At 31.0% G+C, this 17,733-nt stretch overlaps 2 protein-coding genes across 2 annotated transcripts in view; one reads left to right on the top strand and one right to left on the bottom strand.

Annotated features, from left to right (window-relative positions):
• Positions 1 to 5,042, top strand: part of LOC139489346 (uncharacterized) — a 34,242-nt gene extending 29,200 nt beyond the window's left edge. The window contains exons 11-12 of the mRNA XM_071275656.1: positions 1,756 to 1,771; positions 3,287 to 5,042. The gene's annotated coding sequence lies outside the window, so the exon portion shown is untranslated. The remainder of the gene's footprint in view (positions 1 to 1,755; positions 1,772 to 3,286) is intronic.
• Positions 1 to 17,733, bottom strand: part of LOC139488651 (DNA double-strand break repair Rad50 ATPase-like) — a 90,265-nt gene that overhangs the window by 63,261 nt on the left and 9,271 nt on the right. The gene's annotated exons all lie outside the window — the stretch shown is intronic.

The following is a 17,733-nucleotide window of genomic DNA, read 5'->3' on the forward strand; positions in this document are numbered from 1 at the left end:
GGGAATGTCATTTTATTTTTACTAAAAGCATGAATTTTAAAACTGAATTAAATTTGTCATGTTAAATTATTTAGTTTCCTGGACCATATCATTGTGCCAAACTTATAATATATATTTTATAACCTTGCCACTTTTTATCATCACACATAATTTGTCTTCCTTTATATAGTATGTTTCATTCATTTTTACATGTTTAAGTTCACCACCAAATTTTACCAGTATTCTACTTTTATTTTTAATGGGACCCAAGTGTTTTTTCCTATTTGATTATTTATAGATTGTTAGAAGGTTGATGCTTTGTTTTTCATGTTAGTCATGTATTTTGTATTCTTGTTTTTCATGGAAGTTGTGTATTTTGTTGTTTCATATTCTGAACAAATGTTATTTTGCCTAATGCTAAATCTTTGTGTGTATTTTATCTATTTTCCTTATAAATATCTTACTTTAGTACTGTTGGACTTGTTTTGGTGCTATTCATTAAATATTTAACATTATTTGTATGACAATGCTATCCTCATTGAAATATTTGCATTTTATAAACTGATTAAATGTTAGGTAGTTATTCTCACATTTAAAATTTGTTTCTTTTTCATTTTTTTATGCAGATTTTAGAAGTTTTGGAAAAATTTTATACCAATCTGACTGAAATTTTAGTGTTTTGTTTAATACTTTTAGAAAGTCAACCTTTGGAATCTTTTCATAATTTAAATGTTTGATATTTATTGGTTGACAATGGTTTGTGGTAAAATACAAGCAGTTTAAGCTAGTATGTTGCTTATAATATCAGTTTTCTTATTATTTTTTTTTAAAATTTAGTACAGTGGATGTGGGAATGGCTGCTTATATCAATATTAATAATGCATTTGATTTAAAACAGGGTTAAGCCATTTTTGATTTTTTTTTGGAAAAGATATTTATGTATATATATCTTGCATGTTTTGATTATTATTGTAAATACAAGTCAGTAGTGATAGATTTACAATCTGAAATTGAGGAATGAGTAGCTTCTTTATCGACTGATTGCTCTGCCAAACTGGAGTCGAAGTCATAGATGTTTTTTTATTAAGACTATACATCCCCAGAGTGCTAAAAAATGGTGGTCTGAAGGATTTACATCCAAAATTTTGCAAAAGACGAACACAATAGTTGTATTTTGTAATAGAAATAAATGTGAGGTTAATCAGATTTTCTTCAAGCACCGCCATGTTTAGTGAAGGAGTGCATTGTCTTGTGTGTCAGAGACATTGCCTGACTAAGGAGGACTTGTACCTATTTTGTAGGGATTGAGGGTTTTTGTTGATTTGTACTTATCATTCCATGATCTCATGTTATAAGAATGTAAATATTTTGACAGCTTTTAGAAATAGTATATGCTTCTGTAGAAATTTAATTTCCATGCAAAGTTTTTTTCATTAATCTTGTGAAAGAATGCCATTAAACTAGAATGGGAAAGTAGAATTTTTCAGCTGCTCAATGAAAGGTTTGAAAAGTATAATATCTGTTTGATGTTTTAGATTACTAAAGAGTCAAACCAGGATAAGAAAAAAAAATAAAAGTATTTTGCATATTTCAAATCAACACAAAACTCAAATTTAATATTTCCACTTAGGAATCAGAGAGTATCTGAGTAAAAATTCAGCAACAAAAAACTCCATTAAAAATACAAAAAAAACACTTAAAAACAAGAATAACTTAAATATGTTATCTAATTCAAAATTTAGATGCTCAGTTGACAAATTACCTTATAAATTTCAGAAAAAGAAGAAATGAGGTCAGTATGAAAATTCTACTTATCCTAGAGTTTTGACAGTCTTGATCTTAATAGGGGTTTTCTGTAACTTTTTGCTGCTGCTAACAGCTTCACCAGTTTGGAGATATATAAATTGGAGCACACCCTTAGACCTTACTGCTTTAAATAATCTTTTCCTTTCTTTGCTAACATCTTATTACAATATAGATGGATTTAATATATGTACAGCATGCATGACACAATAGCAGAATTTGCAAGAGTTTTGGGTTGTTTAAAAATGCAACAGAATAATCTTTACACATTAAATAAAACCTAATTGCCAGAATTTATTTTGGTCTGGTTTCAATTGACTTATAGTGGAAGGGGTTGTACCTTGAAACTTTACAAAAAGATTTTGAACACATTGATGTTATGTAACTGTCAATGGGGAATAGTTTTTATCATGTTGAGCATCTATTATTATGGAATTGTTTCTTCAATTTCCCAGATAAAAAAAACTGTGCCAAGGTTAAGTGTTCATTGTTTCTCAGTAAGTTTATATGAAAGCTAAATATTTTTGTATAGGTTTATTCTTAGAGTATAATTAATACCTATTTAATGTTTATTTACTTTTGTGGTCATGAAAATGCAAACCATGTTTTTCAACTTAATATAATTCTTCAATGGTCAGGTTTATGTATCAGCATAATGAATTCTTTGATAATTGTTGTCATGTTAAGTCACTCAAAGATATATATGGATTTTGTAAGTCTTGTATAACTAGGTCAATTTAAAAGTAAGTTGACATGGAACTCTGACCGAAATCAACTACTTTATTGTGCAATGCATATCGTGTGTGTTATTTCCTGTTATCAGATATTTAAATGTTAATTTTTGTGTTAATTAACAGTGTATGAGAATAAAAACACACCAACAAAGAAAAACTTGTTAAATATATCACTTTGAGGTTGGCTACAAAAGAGTGGACTTTAAAAATGTACATGATATATCTACAAAAATAAGTTTTCCTACAGTACTATGATGTTTTATTATCATAATGAGTCTTAGCACCTACAAAAAAGTATTTAATGTGATCCATTCACTTGGTATTAAGGCAACAATAGTATACTGCTGTTCAAAAGTCATAAATCAATTGAAGAAAAAGAAATCTGGGGTTACAAAGCAAATGCTTAGGAACACATCAACTATAAGAGGAAAACAAACGATTAACTGGATCACATTAGAGCAAGAAAAACAAACGAATAACTGGAACACCTGAGAGCAAGAAAAACAAACACAAACACACACTATTTTGATGTAGGATCAATTTTAATCATTATCAACCTCTGAATTACTTATTAGTGGAATGTAAAAAAAAATATCTTTCAATTTCTATAAAAAGAATTATCTGCTGATTTTAGTAAAAACTGGTTCCTTTGAATTAAAATAAAATACTTGGAGGAGAGTTGTATTTAGTGCAAGAAGTTGCTAGCTTTTTGTGCCTTTATTGTTCAAGCCAGGTTGTGAAATTTTAATTTACTTGTTTTCTTATTGCAGATAATATGAGAACACCATCTTATGAATTTAGCTTAAGATTGTATAGACTTGTATTTTTACTTTCACTTTAGAATTATATATGATTGTAATGGACACCTTTTTGTACTTTCACTTCAGAATAATAATAAGTCACTGTTATTCACTATGTTACTGTATATTAGTTGTTATTAAACGTAGATATATGAAAATCATGGTTATAATTGGATCTTTTTTGGTATATTTCTGTCCATTTTAATTTTAAGACAACATGGCCATTGGCTAACAAATTATTGTAAGAACATAAAGAATATGAGTTACAAAATATAATTCCATTTTTATAGTCATTGGGAACTTTTTTAAATATTGCAAAATGCTTGTTAGGTGATTAATTTTTTATTAAGGAGATCCATTATTGAGGTTTTGTGCACTATATATTTATAATTGTGCTTCACACAGTTTGTATGCTCAAAGTTGTTTATTTTGTAACTACAGATGCAAGATTTTATTCATTTACATAAATCATATCATACTCAGTCTTATTAAAAGATAAATTTAAAGATACTTATTTTCTGTTTGACAATTTCAATCTGTGGAGTAGTCTATACTTTCCAAGTTTTCTTCGAGTATTGTTAAAATTTCAATTCAAAACTGCAGTCAGCTCCTACATTAGCGGTCAGCATTTTTAAAAATATATTTGTAAGGCAGTCTGTTTTGGTACACATTTTCAACAAAGATCTGTGGTTATGTTTGGTGGAACATTTCAATTAATACGAAGGATGAACTGTTGTTCATATCTTAGATTTGAAGATTTCAGCTATACTTATATGCCGATTTTTATTTATTTAAAAAATGTAATATTTACTTTTTTCAAAAATAATTTACGATTTTTCAGGTTTACAAGATGTAGCCAATATGATGGATTGATTGGAGCTGGTTTAGTGTCCAGTATAAATTAATACATGTAAAATACATTTTTTGTTACACTATCTTGTTGATTATGAATATCAAAAAGTTTTCTTTAAAAAAAAGCTGCGAAAAAATATTTTCTTTTGGTGATGTAGAGCGTTATACAACCCCAAACTATCTAACATATTGTCAATAATTTTAGTAGCATATATTATTGATATTTATCTAATGAAATAGGTTAGACTGTTTTAATTTGAAATTGAGAGACCAATTGTTTGCTACTTAAAAATTTAAATGTCAAATGTCATGATAGCCAAACAGAAAAGAACAATTAAAATTTATCTATTATTCAAACCTTGTTTTAGACAAGGAGGCATTCCTAGTTTATTTGAATCTATTTTGTTTGTTAAGAAATCCTCACTTTATGAAGTCCAACTAATTCAATGGATGCTAAGAGATTTATTGACAATATGTTAGTCAGTTTGGGGTGGTATTACGCTCTACATAACAACTTAATAACAAAAATCTGTTTTACACAGCTTTTAAAGTTTTGCTGGACAAAAAATGGGTTATTTCATACATATTGGTGAAAATTATCTCTTGTTGAAAAAAATAATTGTACTGACAAACTCCTGCAATGGCAAAAAATTCTCTCGACAATATTCACCCATACTGATTATTTGACATGCATTTACTTCTTTTAATCTAAGTATTCCACTTTTCTTGTTGATTATGATTTAAATATTGTTTGTTTTATGCAAATACTTAGGTTATTGATTTATTTGTTAATTTTTTCTTACATTTTGTGCAATACATTGTTTGTACTAACTATTTTAATGCATATAATCTGCAATAAATTATTTTTCATGTGTACTTTGTTGTTGTATATGCTGTGAAGTACAACTATGGAAAAAAGAAAATCATAGAATCTAGCTTAGAGTTACAGAAATAAAAGAGAACACACACAATTGTAAAAGATATTTAAACAATTTCGTTTTGGTTTTTAGCTCACGTGGCCCGAAGGGCCAAAGTGAGCTTATGCCATCACTTGGCGTCCGTCGTCGTCTGTCGTCGTAAACTATTTCAAGAACCTTCTCCTCTGAAACTACTTGGCCAAATACTTCCAAACTTTAACTGAATGTTCCTTAGGGTATCTAGTTTATAAATTGTATCCGAAGTTTTGGCCTATCAACAAACATGGTCGCCATTGCTAAAAATAGAACATAGGGGTCAAATGCAGTTTTTGGCTTATATCTCAAAAACGAAAGCATTTAGAGCAAATCGGACATGGGTATAAATGTTCATTAGGTCAAGATCTATCAGCCCTGAAATTTTCAGATGAATCAAACAACCCATTGTTGGGTTGCTGCCACTTAATTGGTAATTTTAAGGAATTTTGCAGTTTTTGGTCATTATAGATAAAGATAAACTGTAAACAGCAAAAATGATCAGCAAAGTAAGATCTACAAATAAGTTAATATGACCAAAATTGTCAATTGACCCCTTAAGGGGTTATTGTCCTTTAATGACAATTTTTCACAATTTGTTCATCATATTTGCTGACTTTAAAAAATCTTCTCCTCTAAAACTACTCAACCAAATTCAACCAAACTTCAACTGAATGATCAGTAGGGTGTATTAAATAAAGTTTGTGTTTTATTTTCTATTTCGTCAAAAAACATGGCCGTCAAGGCTAAAAATAGAACACAGGGTAAAATGCAGTTTTTGGCTTATATCTCAAAAACTCCAGCATTTAGAGCAAATAAGACAGAAGTTAAAGTATTTATTAGGCCAAGGTCTACCTGCCCTGAAATTTTCAGCCGAATTAGGTAACTGGTTTTTCAGGTATAATACCCCTGAATTGATGATTTTAAAGACATTTTGCAGTGTTTGGTTATTATCTTGAATATTATTATAGATACAGATAAACTGTTAATAGCAATTGTATTGTGAATCATCAGATTGACCTAGACTGTACCTTAATCAAGTGTAGGGCGAACTCATGCCGATTTCTTTCCAGAGGTTCCTAGGAGGCTTTAAAAGGTATTTCCATGATAGTACATGGCCTTTGTTACTCTGTTTAATTTACAACAAACATTAATTTATTAATTTAGTTAATAAGGCATTGTTTACCAGGTGAGCGATTCAGGCTCTTGAGATCCTCTTGTTTGTTTATCAAATTTATATTCCCATTAATTACACTAGAAAATCAGAATGTCAGGTACATTACAATAACACTACAAGAAGCAGACAACCCTATTATGAGATACAGTTGCATTTTGCACATTTCTGAAAAAAGTTTTATCTCAATCTTTGAGGTACATATTTTATACAAATACAAAAATATCTCATAAAGAAAGTAAAGAGATTAGGTTTGATAGCCAATGAAACAACAATACACCAAAGACCAGTTGATGTGAATAGTAAATTAGTTATAGAACTCTTATCATGGCAATAACTATGAAGTCATGAGGTTTTACTACAAACTTAATTTTTCAACTTTCCCAATTGAACCATGACATTTGTATAATGACTTAGGTTTCCCTAATCCAACATATTGTTTGTACGAATATACAGATTTATTTGAATTTCAATAATAAATAACTTCATTCAATAGTTTTGTCATTGCAATTTTCACTGAATGGAAGGACAACAAAGGACCTATGTATATATAGATAGACCATACAAATGAAGTATTAAGAATGTATACTAAAGGAGTTCATTGCTAGCAACGGAAACCTAATATTTGTGACTTATAAGCTCAATACACTCTGTTGTACAATATTATATGTTGCAAGTTACCAAAAGTGCTTTTAATAATACGTGGGAATTACTCTACCAATGGCAATAGGCTAAAATCAATTTTTTGGTATGTGTCTTATTAAAATGTTTGCCTGTCATACAAACGTCAAATCATGTTGACATCGTTTTCATAATTCAGCAGTAAGAAAGAGTTTTGGAATTATAAAAGTGAGAAAAGAAACGAGGAGAGTCATGAGTGTATCAAAGAGATAATAAGCGGAACATAGAACTAAAACCAGCTACTAATTGAACACAGCAAGATACTTCTCTCCGGAGGCGGACTTCAGCTGGCCCCTATACAATGATGCATGTTTAGATTGACTAAGTAACATTTATTACTAAGGGAACATTTCTGAAATTTTATCGACTGTGATTTTTCATGATCAGAAACTGAGAACATTAAAGTTTTTTTCTTGATTAAATAATTTTTTTTATTTTCGGCTTATAGATTTATCTTACTAACAAGAGAATAAATGTTTTCTTGGTGAATTTTAACAAGTTTGTTATCATTTAAAGGGTTCTTAGTTCATCAAATAATCTTATTACATGGGTGTAACAAGATTTTGAATAATATGAAACTTTGTTGAGAAACACAGGAGGTCCCTCGACATTATGATAAACAGAATGAAGTTGGAGAAGGCACCATGTATTACATATACAGTTAAACCTTTGTTAAGCTTTCTTAGTTTCACTTGTACTTAAGAATCTTACATCAATTAACATAGTGTAGCAAAGCAATGTAGAAGAGGGTGGTAAAGGGTTATTTTCATGCAATATGTTTTGCCATTTTTATTTCACGTGCAGCCGTGAAAAAGGTTTGTTATTCACTGTGTTTCGTGAAATCGGTAAAAAGATCAGCATGCAAGACATTTTTAATTTTTTGATCATCGTGAAATGGCAATTTTAATTCGCGTTCTTCCGTGCAGATACCCCCCTTTACGTTCTCGTAGAAGAGTCAGACAGCTAGTTTCATAGTAAAGTTGGTAAAAACCAAGTGGCAGATCCATAAATTTTCATAAGGGTGGCACACTGACTGCTTAAGAGGGACCTGCTCAAATCATGCTTCAGTGATTCCCTATACATGTATAAGCAACCAATTTTTTTTCAACAAAAAGGAGAGGGCACCATAGGCACTCCTGTTAATTTGCCTCTGAAAACACTTCATACATTTTATGAGTCGGTAGTGCTTTTCTGGATTTACTATCATCAGGAACTCTCACAACCAAATACTTGAAATCCAAGGATGTATAATTATAAAAAAGAAGATGTGGTATAATTGCTAATGAGACAACTCTCCACAAGAGACCAAATGACACAGAAATTAACAACTATAAGTCACTATACGGCATTCAACAATGAGCATTGCCTATACCACATAGTCAGCTATAAAAGACCCCAAAATGACAATGTAAAACAATTCAAAGAAGAAAACTAACAGCCTTATTTATGTACAAAAAATTAAGACCTGAAACAGTTGAATAGCTTTATTGACTATAAAAAATGTTTATTGACATTTGCAGGTAACCCAGTTATAGAATATAATATTACAGACTGACAAAGAGTCTGACAGCTTCTACTTAAAGAAACTAATATCACATTATATAAAAAAGAAGATGTGGTATGATTGCCAATGAGACTACTATCCACAAAAGACCAAAATGAAACAGACATTAACAACTATAGGTCACCGTACGGCCTTCAACAATAAGCAAAGCCCATACCGCATGGTCAGCTATAAAAGGCCCAAATAAGACAATGTAAAACAATTCAAACGAGAAAACTAACAGCCTTATTTATGTAAAAAAAATGAACGAAAAACAAATATGTGACACATTAACAAACGACAACCACTGAATTACAGGCTGCTGACTTGGGACAGGCACATATATAAATAATATGGCGGGGTTAAACATGTAAGCGGGATCACAACCCTCCCCTAACCTGGGACAGTGGTATAACAGTACAACATAAGAACGAACTATAAAAATCAGTTGAAAAAGGCTTAACTCATCAGATGGACAAAAATACAAGTGGACGTACGTGGCCGGGTACTTATACATCCCGACACAAAAAGACACAATGAACAGATTTGAGAGTACTCGTAGTTATCTGACAGCTAGTTCAAAGCCACTAACAACTAATAAAAAAAATCATGCATCTAAGACTAAACAATGAATCCGTACACATCTAACATCTAATGGATTTAGTGTAAAGACGTCATAAACAGCCAGAGAAAAACATGACCTTAACCAATAAAAAAAATATTGACAATCTCATGTAACATACCGTAGTGTTAAAATACAGAGGAGTTTAATAGTCTCTCCTTAAAGTAGGTCACATTGACTTAAAATAACAGGTTAACTGATTACTCATGTAATGTAGTATAATAAAGTAGGTCATGTTGACTTATGATAAAGGATTCATTGACATTCTTATGTAACATATTGTTAGCATACAATACAGGATAATCTGACAGCTTCTCATTAAAGTAGGTCACATTGACTTATGATACAAGATTTATTTACAATCTTCTATAAAATGGTGTTAGCATACAATACAGGAGAATTACACCTTCTCCTTGAAGTAGGTCACATTGACTTATGATAAAAGATTTATTAACAATCTTATATAAGATGGTGTTAGCATACAATACAGGAGAATTACAGCTTCTCCTTGAAGTAGGTCATATTGACTTATGATACAAGATTTATTAACAATCTTATATAAGATGGTGTTAGCATACAATACAGGAGAATTACAGCTTCTCCTTGAAGTAGGTCACATTGACTTATGATACAAGATTTATTAACAATCTTATATAAGATGGTGTTAGCATACAATACAGAAGAATTACAGCTTCTCCTTGAAGTAGGTCACATTGATTTATGATACAAGATTTATTAACAATCTTATATAAGATGGTGTTAGCATACAATACAGGAGAATTACAGCTTCTCCTTGAAGTAGGTCACATTGACTTATGATACAAGATTTATTAACAATCTTATATAAGATGGTGTTAGCATACAATACAGGAGAATTACAGCTTCTCCTTGAAGTAGGTCACATTTACTTATGATAAAAGGTCAACATTCTCATGTAACATGGTGTTAGAATGCAATACAGGAGAATCTGACAGCTTCACCTTAAAGTAGGTCATACTGACTTATGATAAGAGGTTAACATTCTCATGTACCATGGTGATTGATTTTTAAAAAGACTGACTCTGACTTTTACCTTATATTTCTATTTTGGTCTCAAATCAAAAGAAAAGAAATCAAGAACCTGCTTAAATTTTGATGAAATACCTTTTATGAACTAATTAGTCTAATATGAAAAGATAAATAGGTGTTATGGGGCAAACATTTTACTGTGCATCGTATGGGAAAAGGCCAAGGATTCTGAACATCTGACACAAATTTAAAAACCACACCCAAGTACAATGTTAATTTAGTTTTGTTGACCTTATTGAACAAATTGCCGAAAGGTGATACTATTGGCACTGTTTGTCTTTGGAGTGTGTGTGTGTGTGTGTGTGAAAAAGGGGGGTTAGTCAGTGGATTGTTCATGTGTAATTGAAGAAATCTAGGACAATACCTTGTTAATGCATTGCATTTAAAAAAAATTATGGAACCCAATCAAACTTGGTATACATAATACATTTCAAGATTTAGTGAGCAGGGTGCAGCTGAGGTCCAGGGTATTGCTCCAAATATTGTCAGTGTGGTACAGACTTAACTGGTTGAGCAAGTTAATAAGACTTGATTTATATAAATCAAATTCAAGAGAGTTCTGTGGTACTTTTATTATCCATGTCAGATGTAAAAGGTCAAGGTCCTATGACTCTGGATAAAAACAGTGTTAAAAAATTGCAGACTGCACTGCTTAGACAAATTTGTATGAACAGAGGGTTTCACCAATTGTTTATCAAGGTCAAATATATCTCTGATGACAAGGGTTAAGGTCAAATCTTGATGACTTGATATAGACTTACATTAAACTTGTATGAAAAGAGGATAGGCCCAATTATTTTTCAAGGTGAAAAATATCTCTCTGATGTCAAGGTTTAAGGTAAAATCTTGACAACTTGGTACATACTTAAATTGAACTTGTATTGATTTTCATGGTCAAAAAGTTAAAATCAACTCAATATGACTATATAGCTTGTGGAATCTTCTTACAGTTAGACATCTATTATTTCCCTCCAAGAGAGGTTGATGACATCACAAGTTGAATGAGAGGTTATATTTTGTAACTTGCCATTCTAGACACCAAATTATGTCCTGCAATTTCATAAGGCTTTGTGGTAGAATTGCTTATGCTGGTTTTCAGAATGTCTGAGTGGGCTATGAGACTTCAAACCAGTCTGATATACTAACACACCTGCATTTAGAAGATAAAGACTGGAGTCAGTCTGATGTATACTAGTACACATGCATTTAAATGATACAGACTGGAGTCAGTTTGATGTATACTAGTACACACGCATTTAGATGATACAGACTGGAGTCAGTTGTATGTATTATAATACACATGCATTTAGATGATATAGACTGGAGTCAGTCTGATATATACTAGTACACATGCATTTAGATGATACAGACTGGAGTCAGTCTGATATATACTAATACACATGCATTTAGATGATAAAGACTGGACATGGAAGAACCATGATCGTATGACAGTATTAAAACTTATCATAATTTACAACTAAGCTCAGTCCAATCCTTTTAAATGGAATGATGTATACATATTTGTTCAATAATACTCCTTTCTGCTTTAAACTTAATTAAATTCTGTCTGAACTGTAGGAATGCTGGAATTTAATTTTCTGTGTGGTTTCCCCGTGGTAAACAGCATCAAACTCAATTATTCTTTAGCTTGTATATGAGAGATATTCCCAATAAAGGGACTTAGTTTTCCGGGAAGTTGCTCTAAATGGTAAATTAAAAGTTTTTTCCTGGTCCTCTATAGACATTTAGACATTAATTGAAATATGTTTTCGTACCATTCAACATGTTTTTATGATCAATTTAATGCATTTTATATAGAGAGACTTAGTGCTTTGTGGATTGCGCAATGTGTTTATCATTGATGTATATTATTAGAAATTTAGACATTATACATAAAAACCAGAGGGATGTATGATCTGGTCAACAAAAGAAAAGTTGTTTTTTTTACCATTGTCCATTTAAATTTATTCATCTTTTCTTTTTCTACGTTTCTTAGAAAATTAACGTAGCAATTTTTTCAACATTTAGCTCCATTTATATTTTACAACACAAAGAGCCTCTAGTTTTAATTTTTACCATAATTTCAATTGACGTTGGCATAATTAACCTTGGCTGCCATCCATGATCCAAATAATGTTTATATTAATGAATACTGTATCAAAATTGCATGGGGGGATAGCGGGTTAAAGCATGAAGCATGACTGTCGCAGGCCCCTTAATTCAGTTAGTGTGCCCAACCCCCTTGTGAAAAGTTCTAGATCCACCACTGAATTGGAATTGTCTCATTGGCAATCATTTATTTCTGGATCCACCACTGCATTTGAATCTTTTGTTTACAAAAGATTTTGGATTGTTGGTGGCAGCAAAAATTTACAAAATGGGCTATAATTTTTTTGGAGTTTATAAAGTACTTTAATGAAAATAACTGATTCATTTGGCATTAAGGCTTCTGAAATAGACCCATTTACCAACAAAATTGTGACCTTTTTGAAGTTTTATGATAAAGTTGATATTTTAGTGCCATAAGTGAACCTTGTCCTTTGATACACAAACACCTTTAACTTAGTTTAGGGACTTAATCTTTACTAAATATCAGTATGGAAAGTCCTTTCTTAGTTTGATTAGTTTGAAATTTTGATTGGATGCACTATCCAAGAATAACTATGATAATTAAGCTGGTAGCCAACACTTTCACTAAAATTAATTTGACTCGTTTAATTTTTATAAAATTTTGACAAAGTATTTACTTTGACCCTTTCACAAGTATATAAAAATTTCAAAAATTTTGAACCAACCTTTTTGTCAGTAAAATTACACTGGTTATATAGCACTTTGACAAACAACAATTTTGATCACTGAGAAGCTTAATATTCCCTTTAAAACACCATGTAATTAAAAATGTCTAGCGGATTTTACAGAGTTATCTCCCTGTATTGTTATGTACCACCTTAATATCTATCTTAACTTCATAAAGTTTACTAGGAGTTTTATTGAAAACAAAATGTGCAATGTATAGTTTAATAATGCATCTGATACAGAAATATGCAAGTCTCTTCTGTTGATATTAACAACGCAGCCTCTGAGATTAGGGATGTAGTAATGTAAATGTCCCTTGGATTGTCTGTCAATCCCAAGTATGGATGGTTTTGACATATTATAATTGTTATACAGTTATTTCCCTTAGTTTCATTGAAATATGTTTTTTTCAGATGACAATGTATGATTGTTCGAAACCCTCATGATATTTCTTACAATGTAATGTAACCATAACAGGTTGCATTCATTAGGAATTTTGGTTTTTGGCATGATCTTTTAAAAAAGTTATTCTATTTGTGATCACCTTAATTTAGTTGGAGGTTGGGTCTTTTTTTTGGGGGGGAGGGGGAGGGAGAATTTCTCTGTTTTATACCATAACTATACTTAAACTTGTTCAATGAAGACAACAGCATCTATAAATTAACCCCAAAATAATTGTTTATTATGATCTACATGTTTCACCCAACAAGCAAAGTGTCATCAGGACAAGTACTATTATGAAATTATAAGAACAATGTGATACAAGATCTGCCATTGCATGGTTTGCTGGACAACTGTGAACCTTAAGGTATCCACGTGCATTTTATCCTACCACAGGATTTCCACTCCAGGTGTAGGTTCACCACACAAAACTTGTTTAATAAACAAAATAGAAATGGGGTCTTCATTAAGAGCCTCAACAAAAGGGGATACAAATGATAACATAAATATGACTTATCCTCATACAACTGATGTACATATTTCTGTTTTTTTATGGCCTAATGAAAATGCTAATTATTTCTCCATATTCTTTGTGCATTTTCTTGAAGATTTTTACACAAAAATCTCTTTCTCAAATGAAAATAAGATTAAGTATTTTTCCAGTATCAGAAAAAACATCAGAGGGAATATCTTGCCTGATAAGATTAAGTAATTTTGTAGAACAGAAGTGATACAAGTGTGTTAGTGATTTAATCTGTAGTTCCACTGATCCTCTTAAAAATGTACATATTATCTAAAAGATTTTTATTCTCAGGGCTATTTGGCCACTAGGGAGGGGTTTAATTGGGGACATTAACACATATGAGTAGGAATTAGGTTCTTGAATGAAGTTAATGTTTAGTTATCAGGGGATTATACAATTTTACCCAGATATTAGGGGATATAAATTGAAGATTTTACATTGTAGAATGTTTTTCAATAAGAGAAATGTATATATTTACCATCAATATTTCTGGATTAAATTGTACTGTTTAAATTTAAAAAGATATTTTTTTATATGTACATATTCAAATTTTCTAAAATTGTTACCTCCTGCTGTTGTTTGTTCTATGGTCGGGTTGCTGTCTCTTTGACACATTCCCCATTTCCATTCTCAATTTTATCAAACTGTTGACAAATAAAAAGGAAATTTTGAATCGACATATACAAAGGAAACTGGAGCTTCCTAAAACTATCTTCAATTTTCGTATACTTTTGTTATCACCACATTTCACAAATTGTTCAGATGGTTGACTAAGAAATTTTCTTGATATTGATGAGGACAATTTCTTCATGACCCTTTTCTCAGTAGCCTCTTGCAACAACCTCTAAATTTTATGAGACCATCTCCTCTTTATCCTCTTTTTTGAATATGTCAGTGTTGTAATCATAAGAAAATATGTATACATATAAATGTATATCTTATGTTTTATCTATATTGTTATGTCAAATGACAGAATATAGCATTTCCTTTTGATGTTGAATGACATAAAATATGAAGGCATTGTGAGGGATTTTTACTTTCATCTTTAAACATGACTTTTCAAGAATTATAATGTATGTAAAAGTACATTTGTTTCAATACTCTTTGCTGGATCTTGTTAAATTAAAGAAAATTAGATTTTTAGAATTTAATATTGTAAATTCAGGCATTCATGGCAGGGTTTTACTTATACTTTTGGGTAACAAAATGGTATCTAGTACATATATATCTGTATGAAGATTTTCCTGAAATTGCTAAAATTAATCTCACATTTTTGTTCAAATATACTGAAATCAAAGTTGCAATAATTAATTGATGCAGTAATTTCTAAATTTACAGTAATTAAAAGTTAAAATCATATGAATTGAAACAAATAGTTTTATGTGCCTGTCCCAACCCAGAAATATTGTCAGTAGTTTTATCTTAATGTTTTTGTCATTTAGGGAATTTTGTGATGATGGTAGATCTTTGATTGTCTCAGTGTTCACAATTTTTCTAGACTTAATAGGATTTCAGAGTTTCTGTTCATTGCTGAAGATTTCTTGATGTCTATAATGGTTTTAATGGCCTTCTCATGATCTTGTGGTACCCTGCTTGCAGCTAGCAAAATATATAGTGCAAGAGGTTGTCACATATCTCCCTGTGGACTGTAGTTTAGTTTAGTTTAAACATATTTTATTGTCCAAAAACATTGACAATAGGATTAGACACAAGTTTTGTAACTTAGAACGTTGCAAAACTTGTGTCTAATCTGTAACATTGTGAACTAGCATATTAGGTTGAGATCTCACAATTTATGTTTGACCCCACCATATGTTTTTTGGCCTGTCCAAGGCAGCAGCCTCTGGCCTTTGTTTATCTTGTAAGTTTTTGTTCATTTATATATTTTGGAGTTTAGTATGATGTCCATTTCCACTGAAGTAGTACACATTTTTATTTAGTGGTTAGCTGAGGTATGCTCTAGGTGCAGGATTTTCACGCTGCATGTAATACCGATTGGTGTCCTTTGGCTGTTTTCTACTCTGTGGTCGGTTGTTTTTTCTTTGACATATTCCCCATTACCATTCTTAATTTTATTAAACTTAATTGATACTGGACATCAAACAGACAATCAAAATCTTGTAATTCTTTATTGTTTGGTTGCTGTCTTTTTGAGGTATACCCCAAATCTCCTTCTATTTTTTTGGGTATATATGGTGTACTTTTAACTATTTGTTTACATTACCAATATGTTTATGATCTGTGTTGGGAGTAAAAATTTCATCTGATAAACTAGTATATGAAATGTATTTACAAAACATTTTTATTGTACACAAAACATTAATCAAATCAGAAATAGTATGCAATGTGGCGTCTGAATTAAGTTACTTTTCCTGATACTAGATAATACTTTTCTACAGTTTATATAAAAAGTTCCATAGATAACTGTATTTCCCATGATCCCTAAAAAAGTTTTTTTTTCTTCCATAGAAATGTCTAGAAACATTCATTTAAACCTACCCACTTAATTTTAAAGTTGCACAATTTGTGTTTAATTTCCATTCAGAATTTGCATCATATAGAATATAAAAAAGAAAATGTGGTATAATTGTGAATATGACAACACTCCACAAGAGACCAAAATGGCACAAAAAATAACAACTATAGGTCGCCGTACGGCCTTCAACAATGTCAATGAGCAAAGCTCATACCGCATAGTCAGCTTATAAGTTAGTACTTTTCCAGTTATCAATCCTTTGGAATCTATGAATCATGACTCTATTATTAAGTAAATCTCTTGTAACCCTACCTTTTCTCCTCACTCTCCTAAAAAAGCACAAATTAAAAATAAACCATGAGGTATAAAAGTTTATTTTTTTAATTGTAGAAAGGGAGACAAGTTAGTTATAATATTTTGAAATTGATAATTAACAACAATTGTTTATTTCTTTCAGTTCCTTCATTATAACGTGCTTCAAGCCTTTCTCAGCCCAGATAGATACAGTTGGAGTTTACAGCAAGTTATATGTAGAAACAAGCAACTATCATAAAGATTTAGCTGTCCAGGTTCAAAAGTATGTATACATTTAGAAGTCAGTATGGTGAGGTCAATATTACCGTATTTATTCTATTTAAAGCCCCCCCTTCTAATTAACGCCCCCCTACCGAAAATCGTGCGTTCAGAACTTTTGACTTCTAATAAACGCCCCCATTTTGTAGTTTAAAAAAAATTGAAACTAACCCATTACAATATTGCAAAGACATCGACCCGGTCACTCAGAAACATGAAACGAAAAATCAATAATGCGCATATTTTAATCCAGTCTGATAATCCAACACAGTGTGTACAAGTTCCAAAAATAGATCTGTCAGTTACACAGTACGCTGTTGAAATTATGTTCCATTGATGTGCACGCTTGTTCATTCGAGAATTTTAACAAATTATTTGATGAGGTCACATTACCGATAAACGCTATTTATAGATTATGGAGACAATAAGAAACACCTGTATGTTACTATAGTCTGTTTCAACAAAATTCAGGTAAAGGTCAATGAAGTAAGGTACGAAATTCGTTTCTCTAATTGACGCCCCCCTTTCGGAAATTGTCTTCGCCCCCGGGGCGTTTATTAGAATAAATACGGTATGTTCCTAATTCTCGATTTTATCTTTATCATATAGAAACAAATATAAAAGATATAACCTTTCAAAAGCTTAATTTCCATTAGATGTCTTAATGCAAAGTAGTATACACCAAAACAGAACGTAAATGTACACATTGGATAAGTTA

This window comes from Mytilus edulis, chromosome 9, assembly GCF_963676685.1.
Source record: "Mytilus edulis chromosome 9, xbMytEdul2.2, whole genome shotgun sequence".
Taxonomy (NCBI): Eukaryota; Metazoa; Mollusca; class Bivalvia; order Mytilida; family Mytilidae; genus Mytilus; species Mytilus edulis.